This window comes from Artemia franciscana, chromosome 15 (genome assembly GCF_032884065.1).
Source record: "Artemia franciscana chromosome 15, ASM3288406v1, whole genome shotgun sequence".
In the NCBI taxonomy this organism is placed as follows: Eukaryota; Metazoa; Arthropoda; class Branchiopoda; order Anostraca; family Artemiidae; genus Artemia; species Artemia franciscana.
This window is the reverse complement of record NC_088877.1, coordinates 41,042,177-41,060,813: the sequence shown is the minus strand read 5'-3', so window position 1 is coordinate 41,060,813 and position 18,637 is coordinate 41,042,177. Positions and strand designations below refer to the sequence as shown.

Sequence of the window (18,637 nt, the reverse complement as noted above, 5' to 3'; positions counted from 1 at the left end):
AGTATAAAATAAAACAAAATCCAGGACAAAACCAAAGTCTTTCTGCTATGCTAATTCACAAATGGCACTAATTTACAAAACTGTAAATGGGAGGGGGAAGGGAATGTATTTTGAAAATCTGAGGAGGGGGGTTCCTTGATGGATGTACCAAAATATATATATTTCAATGAAAATTCCCAAAGTATTTCGCCATATCTAGGGGAACTCTCTCTCATTTGATGCAGATCCATTATTAAAAAATAATTTAGTAAGCTCAAATACTTTTAAAGATAGCCTAGTGAAAAGGCCATCATTTGGAAATTTTAACTAGCCTAGTCTAAAATTCTAACCTTAATAGTTAAACTGAATTTAAGAAAAAGATAGGCCTAAGCCAAAGAGTTTCAATAATCAATACTACTGTATGCTATCTTAGACACTAATGCACTGAAATTAATATAGAAACAGGATATTTAGACCAAATCTAGGTTAATGCCCACAGATTTATTGCAAAATTAATACCTTTCCATAATGAATTTGGCATTAAGTTATCTATGCAGCATTCTGCTTTTCTTTTTGTGAACAATGTAGGTCAATTTTATACAGTGGGTTAAATTTAAAATATAGGTTAGGCTAGCTTAATCAATCAGGAAACAATGCAGAAAAAATAATTGTGGTAAAATTCTAGTTTAGATACTTTTTGCTATCTTGGCAAGAGGTTACGTTATTCAAACTATACCCAAGACAAACAAGTTTAAACATGCAACTAGCCTAGAATATCCTATTCATACACCCCTAGAGTATATCTAATTTTTTTGATTTCAAGGTCAGTTCCAAATTATTCTAAAGAGTTTCCTCTACTGGTTGGTGGCCTTAGCTACAATATTTACAAGGAATTATGCACAGGAAGTTATTCTAAATTCAGACTAAATGAGTCTAAAACAAATGTTATCAAAATCTTGGTCGTAATATTTTTTTTCTATCTGAATAATACCTTAGTTACTTCAAAAGCCGTTCCTGGTGAATGTAAAATTTAAGTAACTTCTCTAGTTACTTTAAAGTTACTTTATTTTTCAGCTGGAACACCCTCTTAGTCTTCTTAACATTAATTTTCCAGCCTATTTTTAACACCCTGAACTTGCAAAACCTCTAAAAATTCATTCATTTTGCTCACACATTCATCTAATATGCTTAAATAATCAGCATAATCTAAGTCCAGGAGCGTTTTTCCTCCCCATTTGATTACATGGTCTCCAATTGCCTTTCCTGTGCTCCTTAAGACAAAGTCAATCAAAATGATCCATATAAAGGGGGATAGAACACAACCCTGCTTAACTCCTGATTTAATACAAAACCAGTTGCTAACCTCATTTCCTACCTTAACCACAGCAGTATTATTCTCATACATAGCACAAATCACTTTAATGTATTTGTCTGGTATACCATATAACAATAAGACCTTTGTTAACGCTCTTCTATCAACAGAATCGAATGCTTGCTCATAATTGATAAAACTGAGGACCAAAGGTGTTTGACAACAAAGAAACTTCTCAATTATTAATCTAAGAGTGAAAACTTGGTCAACACATCCTCTACTTTTTCTAAAACCACACTGTTCTTCTCTTAAAACTTTGTCTACAGCATCAGTCTAAAAAGAATCATATTACTGAGTAATTTGCTACCTACAGAGACCAGACTAATGCCTCAATAATTATAACACTCACTCTTGTCACCTTTCTTATACAGTGGTTTAATTAAAGTTTTCCTAAAATCACTGAGTACTTCCCCTTTTTCAAAAATCATGTTCATAATCTTCAGTAGCTTATTCCTAACCTCAGAGCCACCATATTTAAGAAACTCATTAATCATACTATCAGCACCTGGAGCCTTATTATTTTTTAATCCTTTTAGTACTGTTGCTAATTCTTCCTCACTAAACAAATCTTCCTTTACATTCAAGGTATCACAGACTTTTTCATTTTCATCTATATCTTTTCCTGCAACTGTATCTTGGTTTAGCACATTCTCAAAATGTTCTACCCATCTTTCTTTAAGTTTCTCCTCATCACTAATTGTGGCCCCATTTCTATCTTTAACTGGGACTAGTCTGGATTGGCTACTCCCTTTCAATTTATTAACATGCCAGTATAATATTTTACTATTATGCCATCTAGCTGCATCTTCCAGATCCTCAGCAATTTTATTCATGGCCTCCACTTCACATCTCCTTAGTTCATATTTTAATGCTTTCTCCACTTTCTTTACATTCCTTTTGTTTTCATACAACCTATCACTCAGATAATTCTTATACAAACCCCTTCTACTCTCTATTAAACCTAAAGCTTTTTCACTAATATTCCTAGTTGCAGTCCTAGCACTCTTCCCTAAGACACCATCAGCAACTTCACAAATTGTTTTTCTGAAATTATTCCATCCATCTTCCAGATTGTCAAATTTTAAACTCTCAAGTTTAGTATTCAACTGCTCCTGGAAGTTTTTTCTCAAATTTTCACCCTGGAGTCTACCAACATCATAACTTTCTGGGAGGTAGTTACCCTTCCAAAATTTCAGCTTTAAATTAACCTTATACACTACTGGATGGCAATCTTTACTTTTAACATCAATAACACCACTCACACCCTAGTATCTTGTATTGATCCTGCTAGTCTTCTGTTTACAATAACATAATCAATAAGGTTTGCTGTCTTACCATCACGTGGATACCATGTCAACTTACGGACCATTTTGTGACCAAACACTGTATTGGTTGTAACTAGGTTGTTATACCTACAAAATTGCAAAAGCCTATAGCCATTACTGTTTTCTTTTCGTACACCAAATGTACCTAGGCTAGGAAACCATCTAGGCTATCCCTATTTCTACCAACATCAATAATATGGACAGTCATATATATACCTCTTCATCTGTTGTCCACTGTCATAGGTTGGTAAAAAGAGCAGGAGAACTCACCACAACACAGAGGAACTTATTTCTCACAGTGCATTATTTAGTCTATTGAGTTATAAAGGTGCAGATTTGATGCCCAATAGAAGTAGCATATAGAATAACTTATGCCTCACTAAGACTAAATTACATTCACTTTAGCCTAGCCTACTGGGTAGTACAACTACACCTTTCCCTTATAGGCAGCTCTCCTGCACCTCTACTTGTGATATTTATCTTTAGATAGTTTGGACAGCAAGTATAGTGGTAGGCTTAAATGTTGTTGATTATTAACGTCTCCTCTAGAATTCAGCTTCTGTTGAGACGATCTTCCTTGTTCCACACTTTTCTCTTTGTTTCTTGATGCGGTAATCTGAAACAAACTTCATAATCTCTTTTCTCTCAGTCCTCTTTTTTTTCTTTTTTTTTTTTTTTTCTTTTTTTTTTTCAACAATATTACACAAATAACACAATACAAGCAAATAATTCCTTTCCACCCTGTTCAATATTTATTCCTTAATGCTAGAACATAAAAAAAAAAAATTATCCTTCCCATTTTTTTTTTTATTTTTTTTTTATATACATACGGACAGAAAGACAGACAGACAGACAGACAGAAAGACAAGATTTCGTACATACATTATATATATATATATATATATATATATATATATATATATATATATATATATATATATATTAAAATAATGTATAATCCTAGCTAAAATCATCCATTCTGCCACTTAATTTCACAAATTTCAAAAACATCATTATCATTTCTAGTCTTATAACATCATCATTGATCCCTATCCCAAGCATAAGACTAACATTGAGACTGCCTAGCTTTTCTCTTTGGCATATAATTCTCATATCCTTTCTAAGTCTCTCATAAAAAGGACACTCAATTAGATAGTGATGTACAGTCTCATTTTGCAAATTACAAGCTTTACAAGCAGGGCTATCAATTTTCCCAATCCTAAATAGTCTAGCATTAGTACTTACATGACCTGATCGAAAACGGAATAACAAATTACAATTTCTCTTTTTCAACTTACTATAAATTTTACTATCAAAGTGGTTATGTTTTTCCTGGGCTACAAGCTGATCATGGATTAAATTCTTCAAAAGTCCAAATCTTCTTTTTCTCAATCCTTCTCTGATTGCTCTCAATTCCTTATATTCATTTCCCTCTACACAGTCAAGGGGTTGTGCTGCTGCTATTTTTGCATGTTTATCAGCCATTTCGTTGCCTTGTATACCTACATATGCTGGTGTCCATACAAGCTGAAATTTCATATCCATTTTGGAGCAATTGGAGAAGTGTGTTGTAACAAAAGCTGACTTCTTGGTTTTGGTTTGAAGTAAAATTTTGTAAGATCAGTATAGCAGCTTTTGAGTCACTACAAATAGCAAATTTTCTTTCTTCTTTGTCCTTTATTGTGGCCTTTTGGATTAAATCAAGCGCTATCTCTATTGCTTCAAAGACTGTTGAGTATTGTCCTAGAGATCTGGATGCCACTAAGTTCTTCTGAGGAACAAAAGCTGCAGCCCCCTCTCCCTTTCCTTTTATTTTGGATCCATCAGTATATATTAGACAGAAATTTTGAAATTTTTCTGTGATAAGTTTGTTAAATTCCATTTTTGTGTACAGTGGATTTCTTTCATTTTTTAGTATTTTTTCTATGGTACAGGGTATTTGCATCCAAAGCCATGGTGGGGTTTCTATGGGTTTCTTATATTGCAACATTCTAGTAATAGAGAAATTCAAGCCTTCTACTCTCATCAGTGCTTCTGCTTTCTCAAATGGGTTTAGATGTTTCCTTAGTTTATTTGGGTTAATGGTATGGAATAGTCCACGCTTGACAATATGTTTCTTGATTGGATGATTTTTATCTGCTGTCCATAGTTTTTAAATATATTTAAGTAATACTACATCTCTTCTTGTTGACAGTTTTTCTATACCAGATTCAATTAATAAGAATGGAATTGGTGTGGTATGTTTTGCACCAAAAGTAATCCTTCTAGCTGTGTTTTGTATAACTTCTAGCTGTGTTTTGTATAACTTCTAGCTTATATAGCTGACCTTCATTTGCACTGCCATATATAGTGGCCCCATATTCAATTTTTGGTCGTATATACTTGATATAAAATTCTCTCATTATTGCTGGGTTAGCTCCATACCTCCCCCCTGCCATCATTTTCATAAGATTTATCTTTTTAAGGCATGATATTTTCAGATTTTCTATATGTTTGGTAAATCTCATCTTACAGTCCAGTATTATCCCTAGCGCTTTATATTCTTTTACTATTTCTATATTTTCTCCATAAAATTTCAAAACAGGTTGTCTGATATTTCTCCTTTGTGTTATTACCATGGCTTTTGCTTTGGATGGTTCAAATATTATATCTAGAGTACTTGCCCATGTTTCTATTTGGAGAAGTATTTGTTGGGCTTCTTTTTCAGCTTCCTCTACAGTATCCTGGACAGTCCAAGTCTTATTGTCATCAGCAAAAATACAGCCATTGCATGCATCATCTTTAATAGGAATGTCATGTTCAGATATGTTATAATTATCAGGACCAAGGACACTTCCCTGTGGAACTCCTCTTTTAATTTGAACCTTGTTTTCTGATTTTGACTCTCCAACAAGTACAGCAACTTCTCTGCCAGACATATATTCTATTGAAAAATTCATCAGTGTGCCTTGAATGTTTGCTTTTACAAGTCCATTTAATATTTGTTGGTGAACAATGTTGTCAAATGCACCTTTAACATCTAGAAATATAAGTATCATGACTTTCCTGTTATTTAATGCATAGAGTGAATCTCTCAAAATGCTTAGAAGACTATCAGTTGTGCTTCTCCCTTGTCAGAATCCATTTTGAATATCCTGAAGAATTTGTGTTTTTTCGACTGTGTAAACCAACCTTTTTTTGACCAGTCTTTCATAGATCTTTCCTACAACCAGCAGCAATGTTATAAATCGGTGATTTTCCACTAAATTATTTTTACCCGATTTTGGTATCATTAAAGCTATGCCTTTTTTCCAACAATCTGGAAATCTTCCCTCTTTCCATAAAATGTTAATTATTTTTAATAGTTCTTGTCTCCATCTAGTTGGAAGATTCTTCAATAATGCTGGGGTGGATTCTATCAGGCCCAGGGGCTGTTTCTGGCAATTTATTTGACACAACTTCTAGTTCTACATCTGTGAAAGGCAAATTGTATGGTTCATTACTTTCCTCCTCTGCAAGTTTTCTTGCTTTAGAAAATACTTTAGAGTGAAGGACTGTCTTTATAAATGGATCCTCTTTGCCTATGGTCTGACTTAGGTGCCTAACTCCTGCTTCAGCTTTCTTCTTGTCATCAAATATTAGCTCTCCATTAAATTGCACTGGGGTGTTTGGATTTGGAGGGTTATTTCTACTACCCATTCTTTTTATAAATTTTTACACTTTCCCATATGAATCTCTAAAATTTAAACCCTCTACAAACTTTGTCCATGAATCACTTCGAGCATCACTTGTGGCTCTTACAAATTTTGCTTTAGCTTGCTTTAGTTTAATGTAGTTCTCTGTAGATAGAATTTTTCCATAGTTGTTTGCTGCCCTATTCATTGCTTTCTTGGTATTTTCACATTCAGTATTCCACCATATAGGTTCTTTGTGGCTAGTCTTCCCTTTTTTGCTCTGTGGTATGATTTTTTCTGCTGTCTCTAGCAGAAGTTGTTGGAATTTACAAATTTTGTCCTCTGTTTTGAAAACAATTGAGTTCTTTCTCCAGTTCAATAGATCCCAGACTTGTTCTGTACTCTTTCCAATTAGCTTTTTTGAATATGGACCTTGGCTGGTTATCAATATTTGGGCTTTCAATTCTGCCTTCAATATCCACAATTACAGGAAAGTGGTCCCTGATGAGGTCACTATTTATTTCTGATGTGACAGCTGTCTTGGTTGCCATTCTACCACATGCAAAGGCTAAATCAATTGTTGAATATAAACCCCTGTGTGGATTTTCCCTAGTGGGTAACCCATATGGTGTCAAAAGAATTATTTCCTCTTATCCTTCTAGGATTTTCTCCAAGGCATTTCCACTACCATTTTTATTTCCACAACCACACCAAATATCAGAGTGGGCATTAAAATCCCCAACTATTAAAAACTCTTCTGTTGGTTTTACAGCATTTTTTACTAAATTAAAAACAGTCTCCAAATCCATATTGTTTCCTTCTGGGTTATACACATTGGCTAATATCAGTGCTGGTTTACTATATCTATAAACTCTACACAACAACATTTCTACCTTCTGATTTACTAATGATCCAAAATTTAATACCTGATGGTACACTGTCTTTTTGATGGATGTAATCAATCTGCCTCTTCTACCTTCTTCTTGATCCTTTCTAATTATGTGAAAATCTTTCATTAAACATGTATCTCTGCTTGTCAGCCATGTTTCTTGTAGGCAGATAATATGAATTTCTTTATTCTTTGCAAAGTTCTCAATTAAGTCCTTTTTAACTCTTTTGACTGATTGAGTGTTGAAAGATAAAATTCTCATTTAAGGGCTTATGTTGATTAGCTTTAGAATTTCACTTGATTCTAGTTTCTCATTGAATAATGTTTTCATAAGAGAGCATAACTTCTGGACCCTTTCTTGTAATTCCAAGTCCCTCAAGTCAACCACTTCTGGTGCACTTGAAACAAAAATCACTAGCTTTGTTAGAATGTCTTTTTGGATTTGATTTTGTTCATTGATCTCTATGGCCTTTTTCTTATTTAATGCATCTGCATAGGATCTATATGCTATGGAAGCCATATTAAAGCCAATATTTTTTTCTTGAGATAATCTTAAAATATTTTTATTTTGATCTCTTACCCTACACAATCCAGAAGTAGAAGAATGGTTACCCCTACAATTTACATAGCTATACTTTTGGAATTTTTCTTCTTTTAATGTTACTTCACAATCTTTTGACTGGCGAGGACCTGCACATCTGAGACAAACTGGCTGTGGTGCCCTGCATATGTCCATACTTTTGACACTTGAAGCACTGGATAATAGGCCTTTGGTATCCTTGAACTTCTCTTTTCCTACCATATAGCCATAGAGCTGAGGGCAAGAGATTATTTTCAAATGTAATACAGACTGATAGGCTATCTTCTAATTCTTTTGTTTCTCTATTAAATCTTTTCAATCTTTTTACAGATTTCACATTAGCATTAGACTCAGATTCAAGATCACTTTTAATCTCTTCTTCAGTGATTTCTTTAGGTATTCCTCTTATTACTCCTTGACATCTGGGTTTAAATTCCTCTGCTTGGACTTCTGTTTCACCTATTTTCTTAATTGTCAATGCTTTTGCTACAGCAGATTCAGTTGGAAGAAATATTGTGACTCTCTTTTTATCTTTGCTCAGTTCAAATTCAAAGTGCTCAGGTTTCAATGCTTCTTTTAGGCTTAAAGTGGTTTCTCTTTCCATAGGCAAGATTTTTGTTTCAACTTTGCTAGACAAGATTACTCTATTGTCAAATCTGTCAAGAATCTGGATTCCCTTATTTTTTGGGTGGTACTTAGGAGGAGCTGTGTAGCAACTTTTTGCAACTCTATTGTTTTCCTCAATGAGGGTTGGGGATATAGCTCTTTTGGCTCCTTTTCCTAAGTCATGAGATAATCCTAGCTTAGGGAAATTTATGATACCCTCCACTTCTTTAGGGTTTGCACTGCCTAAATTCATGGCTTCATCTGAGGAAAGAGGTTGGTAATTTTCATCTATTGAATTCAAAATTTCAAATGAATTTGATGTAGGGACTGTAGCAATGAATCTATTTTGAGAGTGTGGTGAGATATAGATTTGCTGCTGACTGTATTGACTATTGTGGGGGGCTAGAGTTGTGACTCTAGCCCCATACAGTACCCTGGTACTGTATAGCTTGAGACATAGGTACAACTTGTGGAATAAATGTTGTGTACATGGGGGCCTGCCCCTGCTCATTATTTGGACCTACTGCATTTGGCCCCACCATCACTCCAGGAGAGTGATGTGGATCCCAATTTACCTGCATCCTAGGTAAAACACACCACTATACCCAAAAAATTAATAAAAATATCAAACCCTCAATTCAAAAATAATATACCACGCTGAGCCGTTTTCCTCAAGTCGTAGGCTTAAATCTTGTATATATTTTTATTTTTTTATATTTACAAATTCTGCTTAGTCCGTCGGTGTTTCACGTTTTTCTTAGTATAGTCCAGTGTTTCAACTTCGCAAGCTTCGAAAATCAGTATGGCGTGCCGAAAATTCGGTAAAAAATCTGTAGATGGCGTCACGTTATCGGTAGAATAATCGGTAGGGAATTTCTAGACATGCCCAAACCTTTTAAGTGCATGTTAAGTTCACAAAATGCTCAATTTTCTGCTGAAGTCCTAGATCAATCCAGAATTAGACCACTCTACAACGGTCTATCGACTTACGATTGATCATACGACGATGTATGAACGCCCCAGTAATGGGGCGTTGTTTGATATTGTTGTACTAACGACGGTTACGAAATGTTGCAGTCGTTGGCAAATGCAGCGTTTGCAGTGGTTCTTGCAAATCGCTAGTATACTAATATGGTATACTATTGAGCTAGCGGCGATTCTAAAATGTTGCAAACGCGGCATTTGCAGTAGTTGCTGCAAATCTGCAGTGCCTGTGAGTACGAATTCTCACATAAGGGAAGAACGATTTTCATGTATTAATTAAATTTGCATTTGGTTTTTATGCCTTCGTGGGAAAAAGATATGTTTAGACACGAATATATTGCCTGGCACGTGTGTAAACACAGATGCTTAGCTAGACACGCATGAGAATGAGGCTTAAAAAATGCACTTTCAATATCCTTAGTTATTATTAATGGAATCCTATTCTACTTAATCAGGTACTTTTCATCATAGTAAAGCATTTAAAATTGGACTTCAAACAACAAATGGGATACTGGATTCAAATGATTGAAGCAGCTGATACACAACTGCAAACGAAGGAATCAAGCCTATGATGGCATTGGTAGAAAACGTTGATTTAATTCTAATCTACTTAATTAGGTACTAATAAATCAATAAAGCACACTTTTATCTTCAAATAACAATTCAGGAACAGCGGCAGTTTAAAACATCTAATGCAACTTAAAACAGAAACTTTTTCTCTTCTACCGTAGACACACATCACTAACATTCTGAAGCCTTAGCCTAGAATCATATCAATACATGCGATTATTGAATTCTAATCTATTTAATTAGGTACTTTTAATCATAATAAATCAATAAAGCACACTTTGGAACAGTGGATGTTTCAAATATCTAACGCAATACAGAACAGACACTTTGCTTTTATAGACTAACTTTGATCACTCATATACACTCTTCAACTGTCGCAGATGTTCTTATTTCCTTTAGCCGTTTCTCTAGTTCATGATCAACTATCAGTGATGAAGAATGCATATTCATCTTCTTCGTCCCACATTTAGTACCGAATATGGCAGATAAGGTCAGTGTCGACAATTTATTTGGTTTATCAGTCTTCACCTCTTTTAAAGTGCTGAAAAGACGTTCTGCTACAACATTCGAGAAAGGCAGTAAAAAGAAAAAGTAAATAACCTGCCTTAGATTTACAAACCTCGGTCGACCACTTGGGGTAATTAAATAAAAAAAAACTAATTTTTTTAGCTGAAAGCAAGGAGTGACATTAAAACTTAAAACGAACAGAAATTACTCCGTATATGAAATGAGTTGTCCCCTCCGCAACCCCTCGCTCTTTACGCTAAAGCTTTTAATTGTTTTAAAAAGTAGAATTGTGGCAAAGAGTCAAACTGTAGCGTAAAGAGCGAGGGGTTGCGGAGGGGACAACTCATTTCATATACGGAGTAATTTCTGTTCGTTTTAAGTTTATTCTACTTAATCAGGTACTTTTCATCATAGTAAAGCATTTAAAATTGGACTTCAAACAACAAATGAGATACTGGATTCAAATGATTGAAGCAGCTGATACACAACTGCAAACGAAGGAATCAAGCCTATGATAGAATTGGTAGAATACGTTGATTTAATTCTAATCTACTTAATTAGGTACTAATAAATCAATAAAGCACACTTTTATCTTCACTTTTTAGCTTTTAATTGTTTTAAAAAGTAGAATTGTGGCAAAGAGTCAAACTTTAGCGTAAAGAGCGAGGGGTTGCGGAGGGGACAACTCATTTCATATACGGAGTAATTTCTGTTCTTTTTAAGTTTTGATGTCGCTCCTTACTTTCAGATAAAAAAATTATTTTTTTTTATTTAATTTCTGAACGTTTTTGAATTAATGCATGTTTGGTTTTGGCTCTCCGCACTTAAATTATTAAAATGAAATTTGTATATTAATTCTTTTTTTGGCTAAATGGCTTTCTCTTAGTTTTGATCAGACGATTTTGAGAAATAAGGGGTGGAGAAGGAGGCCTAGTTGCCCTTGAATTTTTTGGTTACTTAAAAAGGCAACTAGAACTTTTAATTTTTAACGAACGTTTTTATTAGTAAAAAATATACGTAACTTAAGAATTAACTTACGTAACAAACTTTCATAACCTTATATTTTTATTATGTATACGAGGGGGTTTGTATCCTCGTTAATACCTCGCTCTTTACACTAAATCGTAAGTTTTGTCCCAATTCTTTAAGAATGACCCCTGAATCAGAAAGGCCGTAGAATAAATAGTTGAAACTACTAAAAATACTTTAGCATAAAGAGCAAGGTATTTACGTCCTCCTAAATACCTCGCTCTTTATGCTAAAGTATTTTTAGAACCCCTCATACGCGTAATAATCTCTGTTAGTTTTAAGTTTCAATGCTACTTCTTCCTTTCATTTGAAAAAAACATTTTCATGTTTATTTTTCATTGTTTTCTTATAGTAATGCTAGAGAATCCTGCGCCCTTGTCATTGAATTTTTCTTCTCCCATGACAGATTCCTCCAAGGAAAGATCCTCCAACATAGTCTCCTCTCCTCAGCCCCCTGAATAAAATACCCCTGAAAACGTCTGTACACTTCCCATTAACCATTACTATATGTAAACACTGGTCAAAGTTTGTAACTTGCAGCCCCTCCCCCAGGGATTGTGAGGGAGTAAGTCATCCCCAAAGACATAGTTATTATGGTTTTTGACTATGCTGAACAAAATGGCTATCTCAAAATTCTGATCCGTTGACTTTGGGAAAAACATGAGTGTGGGAGGGTGCCTAGATGCCCTCCAATTTTTTTGGTCACTTAAAAAGGGCACTAGAACTTTTCATTTCCGTTAGAATGAGCCCTCTTGCGTCATTCTAGGACCACTTGGTCGATACGATGACCCCTGGGGAAAAGAAAAAAAAAAACAAAAAAAAAACAAACAAATAAACACGCACCCGTGATTTGTCTTCTGGCAAAAAATACAAAATTCCACATTTTTGTAGATAGGAGCTTGAAACTTCTACAGTAGGGTTCTCTGATACGCTGAATCTGATGGTGTCATTTTCGTTAAGATCTTATGACTTTTAAGGGGTGTTTTCCCCTATTTTCCTAAATAAGGCAAATTTTCTCAGGCTCGTAACTTTTGATGGCAAAGACCGTAATTTTTGATGTAGCTATTGATATCAAAATTCAATTTTTTAGAGTTTTGGTTACTATTGAGCCGGGTCGCTCCTTACTACAGTTCGTTACCACGAACTGTTTGACAAGGGAATTTTAAAGTGCTGAAAAGACGTTCTGCTACAACATTCGAGAAAGGCAGTAAAAAGAAAAAGTAAATAACCTGCCTTAGATTTACAAACCTCGATCGACCACTTGGGGTAACAAGGGAAAAACAAATCTATAATATTCGACAATATTCTACCTTCGGAACATCAACAGAGCTTTGTTCACGCCATTCCGAGTCAATGGCAGCTCTAAGACATGTAGGAGGGAAATACTTAACTGGAAGTGGTGCAAGACTAGAAAGATTGAGCTTAGCAGCATTTGAAGGCTCTACAAGACAGGACATCTCATACAAATCATCATCAAATACGAACCCGGTTTTGATCTGTGCAACTGCTTCCTTGTAAAATTCTCTTGCTGTGAGGTATACTTTCATCTCTTTATTATGGTCCACCTTAGGGTCGCGCTCTACAAGCTCCTAAATAGCGAGCTGGGTATTCAGTCCATTATAAATGTTTTGGATAGCTACATAATAATTGTCGTCATTTACATCAACATCTACTGGATTCTTCAAACCATTTACATATTCTACCTCAAGAAAGTTCTTGGAGAGAGTTGCAACAAGTCCTTATGTTTTAATTTAAATGTATGGAAAAGGGGGGGACTGTGATTGGAAAAGAGGGTTGAAATCAGCCAACATGGCCAAAATATAGTCCAAGAACATCACCATTATTCTCATAAAGGGGTTTTTCAAGCCACCAAGTGCTAAATATTTTCCATGTGTAGGATCATCAAACACAGCCTCAGTAAAATATAATGTGAGAGCATCCCGTTGCTCAAGAATCCTTTTGACGCAGCTATGTACAGATAACCATCTAGTTTGTCCAGGGGACAATATCTTCTGATTGTCAATTTCTAAGAAGTTATCGTAAGCTTTCAATAAATTCAATCGTTGTGCACTAGGAGATAGAGATAAGATAAGATATTTATTTCAAAAAAATCCCTATCACAAGCCCTCAAAGGGCCGAATTCGGACTTCGGAGTCGACTAATAAAACAAACAAAGCAAAAAACACAAAGCTAATAATAATAAAAAATCAAATTATGAGTCAAAAAAATAAATAAAAAAATATATAAGTCAGAAAAAAAAGGAAAGGGGACAAAAAAGTATAATAACACAGAAATGAACAAGAAATAAACATATATATCTACAAATTAAAAGGGACACTAAAAAAAAGTCCAAAAACTCACAAAAAAAAGAACGAAGCATAAAACACATGAAAAACACATATGAATTAAAAGGGAAACTAAACCAAAACAGCGGGAGGCAAGCAAATTAGTGTAATGACCTAAAGCACCTCACAAAAAAAGAAGGGAGGGGGAGAAACTAGTTGGCTATTTTATTTATTTTTTCTGTGATGAAGGGGACAAAGGTTTTTTCATATCTGGAAGTAACGCAGCGAATGGGAGACAAAACTGGGATAGGCTCAGAAACAGCTCGAGGCTGTCGTAATCTGGATGGTGAGTGACGTTTGGGGAAAATACTTGCCGTCCGAGGGTTCGTTATTGCATTTTTTGAAAAACGGAGGCACAACGACGACCTCCTTCGCTCAAGGGCTTCCAAACTAGCTTGTTTTAGGAGCAGAGAGTAAGGCACCTTGCCTTCTTTGAAAATTATTCGCAAGGCTCTTTTTTGGATTGACTCAATTTTGTCTGATTCTTCACGGGAGATGCCAGGGTGCCAAACTGGACAAGCATATTCAAGATGCGGACGGACAAAAGACGTGTACAACCTTAAGGAGTGAGAAGGGGGGACGCTATATTTATTTAGGAGCTTAAGGAGGGCGATAGACGCATTAGCTTTATGGATGATATCTTTAACGTGGATATCCCACTTTAAATTTGAAGAAATTGTGACTCCAAGTAATTTAACCGAGGATGTATAAATTTCAGGAGGGATAGGATTAAGAAATCAGGGCGAGGATTTGAGGAAACAAATCGGCATTATCATGGACTTAGAGGGGTTTACGGTCATATCTAGGTCCAAAGCCTCACTTCCAATTTCATTGAGAATACTCATAGGGTCACTTAGTAAATTTCTGAAGCAACTTTCAACAATCGTTAGGTCATCAACAAATTTCCAACGGTCTGGAACTTCCTTCGCAAGGCTGTTAACCATGACTGAAAAAAGGAGGGGGCCTAGGAGAGTTCCTTGGGGTATGCCATTGTAGATAGGGAGAGGATTTGAGTAATGGTTCTGGTATTTAACCACCTGTGATCTATTTGTTAAAAAGGAGGCAACCAATTTTACCAGTAAGGGTTCGATATTGAACTCGCTTTCTAGTTTCTCAATTAAAATATTGTGGTTAACAAGGTCAAAGGCTTTCTGAAGGTCAATAGAAATTAAGTTTAGCCAGGAATTAGGTTTTTCGAGGATTTTCCCGATGTGGTCAATAAGAGAAACGAGGTAGTGGGAAGTAGAAGTTGATTTTAGGTTTCCAAATTGTTTCAGGTCAGTAAGAGGTAGGATTTTTTCCTTTAGCAAATCTGCAAGGAATCCTCCATACAATTTTGAAAAAATAGGAGTAAGCGTAATAGGTCGAACGCCATCAAAGCCAGGCTTTCCGTTTTTCTTTTTCAAAGGGGTAATAAAACCCTGTTTCCAAATTGTTGGAATTTGCCCAGACTTAGTAATTTCGTTAAACAGGACAGACAAGGGCTTAGACAGGAAATCACCGAAGGCTCTAATAAGAGGAAATGGGATATCCAAAGGACAAACACTTGTCTTTCTTAGTTTATCAATTCTTCTTTCAATCTCAGACGGGGAAACAGTCGGGAAAAGAGGGGATGGGGCTCCTGTTGATAAATGGATTGGCAATGCTGGAAGGCTCTGGACAATGGAAGCGAGAAATTTATTTAGACTATTTGCAGTAACATCAGGGGGCTCTGGTAAGTTGAAATTAAGCTGGTCAAGACTCCTGCCAAATAGCTTTTTAACCTCGGAATACCAGTTTTTTGGCTTATTAGTGAACAATTCTTCGATCTTATTTTTGTAGTATGATCGTGCCAATTTACGAATTTCTCTTTTAATTGATTTTCTTAATATATTGGCTTGATCGAGTTTACCATTCTTAAACAGCTTCAATTTGGTTCTAATTAGTGTTTTTATTGTTTGATTAATAAAGGGTTTGTCACTTGAGCACCTTTTAAACCTTTTTTCTGGGAAACAAATTTGATATTTATCAATTAGCTTTTTATGAAACGTGGCTGTTTTCTCATCAAGGTTTTGTAAGCTATAAATGTCGGACCAATCTTCAGTACTCAGCCACATACCAAAAGAAAGAAGACCAGAATTTTGAAGGGGGCGGTAAGTGCTATAAGTCTTTGAGAAAGTATGCTTAAAAGTTGAGGAGGGGGACAAAAGAATGGAAAGATGATAGCTCCCACCTAATGGGGGCAAAGTTGAGGGAGGGGTGTAAAAATTATACATATTAGTTAAAATAACATCAAGAGAGGTATTTCCCCGAGTCGTCGGTGTTTTAACAATTTGCTTTACTTTAAGTGAAGCACACAAGGAATCCATTTTAAGGTCATTGGTATCGCCAACTAAAAAAAGGCCAGCATTGGGGTACTTAGAAATAACAAAATCAGCACTTGCCTGTAATTGCTGGATAAAATTACGTTTTGACTCGATATTTTGATTTGGGGAGTAATAGAAAACAGCTATTACAATAATACTAAATGGACGAGGGAGTACTTTTGGTCTAACACTTAGCCAGAGGATTTCATCATACTCGGATAAGTTAGGGACTAGAATAACCTTTGGGTAAAGGTGGCTCTTAGTAAAAAACAGAACTCCACCACCTTTTTTCCCGAGTGGGTGGTCTGAAGGACGGAGTTTAATAAACTCTGAATAATTTGTCAGGTGTAGGGACCCTGGGTCATGGGATTGAACTTCAGTAACAGCTATAATATCTATCAAATGTGATTCTGAAACCACCTCGAGTTCAGTAAGCTTTTCAAAATTAAGACTTTCAGCATTAGTAACTAAAAGCTTAGGAAAAACAAACCGATTGGGGAATCGCGACAGGGAAACTTGATGGGTTTGAGAATTTCCTGGGGGGTAGGGTTTTAATTTAATTTTATTATGCTTTGGAGAAGAAAGGTAAGAGAAGGATTTGCTTTGGGGATTTGGATGTGGGGGGACGGGCAAGGATATGGACGAAGCACGAGGACTTATTATATGACAATTATTGGACGGAAAAAGTCTCAGACCTGAGTCACGTTTACAGGGTAGGCACGAGGGATAAAACGAATGGGCTGGGGTTTCGTAAGGTGCTGGGAAAGGGGGGCTGGGTTGGAATAGTGATTCATGTCCGTCAAGAAATTGCTGGTTTGCGGTGGAGTAGGGAGGGTATGGGGCAGCATACTGTAAGGGGGAAGGAAATATGACTTCTGTATAGGGAGAGGGAGAGGAGATAACAAGGGGTAAGGAGGGGGAGTATGTAATCGGGAAGGGTTTATTAATTGTTGATCTGAGAATGCAGGGGGATAAGAATGAAAGTCGACAGGAACCTGACCAAGGGGAGGAGGGGGTCGTGAGTGCCTTCGACGCTGCCCTAAAAAAGGTTGGGTTTTAAACCTACCCCCCGCGTCTGATGATACATGAGCAAAATTACACGACTTAAAATGCTTAGTAGATTTAGCAGGATTAAGGTGGCTTCTGGGCAGCCCAGTTTTGTGGAGCCTACTACGACCTTTAATTGGCGATTCAATATGAGCTTTTGTACAGCCAAAGCACCTTCCACTTGAAAACTTTTTACAAATATCAACATGGGGGTATTTACACAGATTATTTGTACAACGGCTAAAAACAAAAAATTTACAAATGTGTAAATATTTACAATTATTAGAAATACATCTACTATCTAAGAAGTTAAAACACACATTAGGTTTATTACGCGTAAAATCATTAAGCTCATTTTTTTGAATATTTGATTGCATTGTGTAAGGATTTCCGCTTGTCAGTTCAACTGCATTGTCACTTTTCAAAGATGTGTCGTTAACACTGGATTTCAACAAAAAATTATCTTCGGTTGAAGCGAGGTCAGTATGATTAGGTTGCGTAACCTTTTTAATCCCTTGAGAAAATTCTGACGAATGAAGTTCACTAGCCCTTGCTTGATGAACCGAAGAATTTTGGTAATGAATATTTGCGGAAGTATCAGCTAAATGAGGAATTCTGGGCTGTGTAGGGGAATTTAAAGTATGTAAAGCTTCAACAATTGCGAGCTGAAAACCGACTTTTAACAATTTGATTTCTTTGTCCTTGAAGAGATTACTATTCTGGCGCTCGTAAAGATCAGACAAGCTATCATAAAGAAATTCGAGATTAATAATCCGTTTCTTGAGATTGACGATTTCTGCATCTTTTTTTAGGCAATCTTCACAGGTATGGGGCTCAAACACACTAGCCTTTTTTGCATTGCACGTGACTTCATCTTTACTGGAGCAAGAAATTTGTGGGGTAATTTGGGGTTGATGGTAGGTGGTAATTTTTGCAGAATCAATCGATCCAGGGGAACTATTTTTATCATTATTCGAAACACGAGGTACGGATGGGGAATTAACAATACCAATTGGAATGATCACTTCCAGTTGATTATCCTTGGAATTAGTTGAATTTTCTTCAATAGAAATAAGGTGAGGCTTTTTAACCTCGGGTGGTTGGATCACTTCAGGTTGGTTATCGTTGGTAATAATCTCGTCATTTACGACCATTGTTGATCGGCACTGTACGCATAACCATTTAGGGTTTTTTAGGCGACTACTTTTTGTGATGCCAGGACAAGCTGGGTGCAACCAAGCATTGCACTTAGAACACTGGAATGACCCAGTTCCACATTTTCTGTAGCATTCATTACAAGGATGGGACATTCTAGGCTACGGAACAAAAACGAGACACAGACCTTGAATTAGAAACTATATCTTCAACTGAAACCTGGTTGCCTAAGCCAGGATTAGCACTGGTAC

The 18,637-nt window shown here is 35.9% G+C and overlaps 1 protein-coding gene and 1 long non-coding RNA gene across 4 annotated transcripts in view; one reads left to right on the top strand and one right to left on the bottom strand.

Annotated features, from left to right (window-relative positions):
- Positions 1 to 9,161, bottom strand: part of LOC136036490 (zinc finger protein 182-like) — a 187,099-nt gene extending 177,938 nt beyond the window's left edge. For 2 of the 3 annotated variants that reach the window (XM_065718761.1, XM_065718756.1), the window contains exon 1: positions 9,126 to 9,161. The gene's annotated coding sequence lies outside the window, so the exon portion shown is untranslated. Of the gene's footprint in view, positions 1 to 9,057 lie in introns of all 3 variants that reach the window. The other variant, XM_065718759.1, reaches the window with a different exon arrangement.
- Positions 1 to 18,637, top strand: part of LOC136036494 (uncharacterized) — a 37,448-nt gene that overhangs the window by 6,589 nt on the left and 12,222 nt on the right. The window lies entirely within an intron of this gene.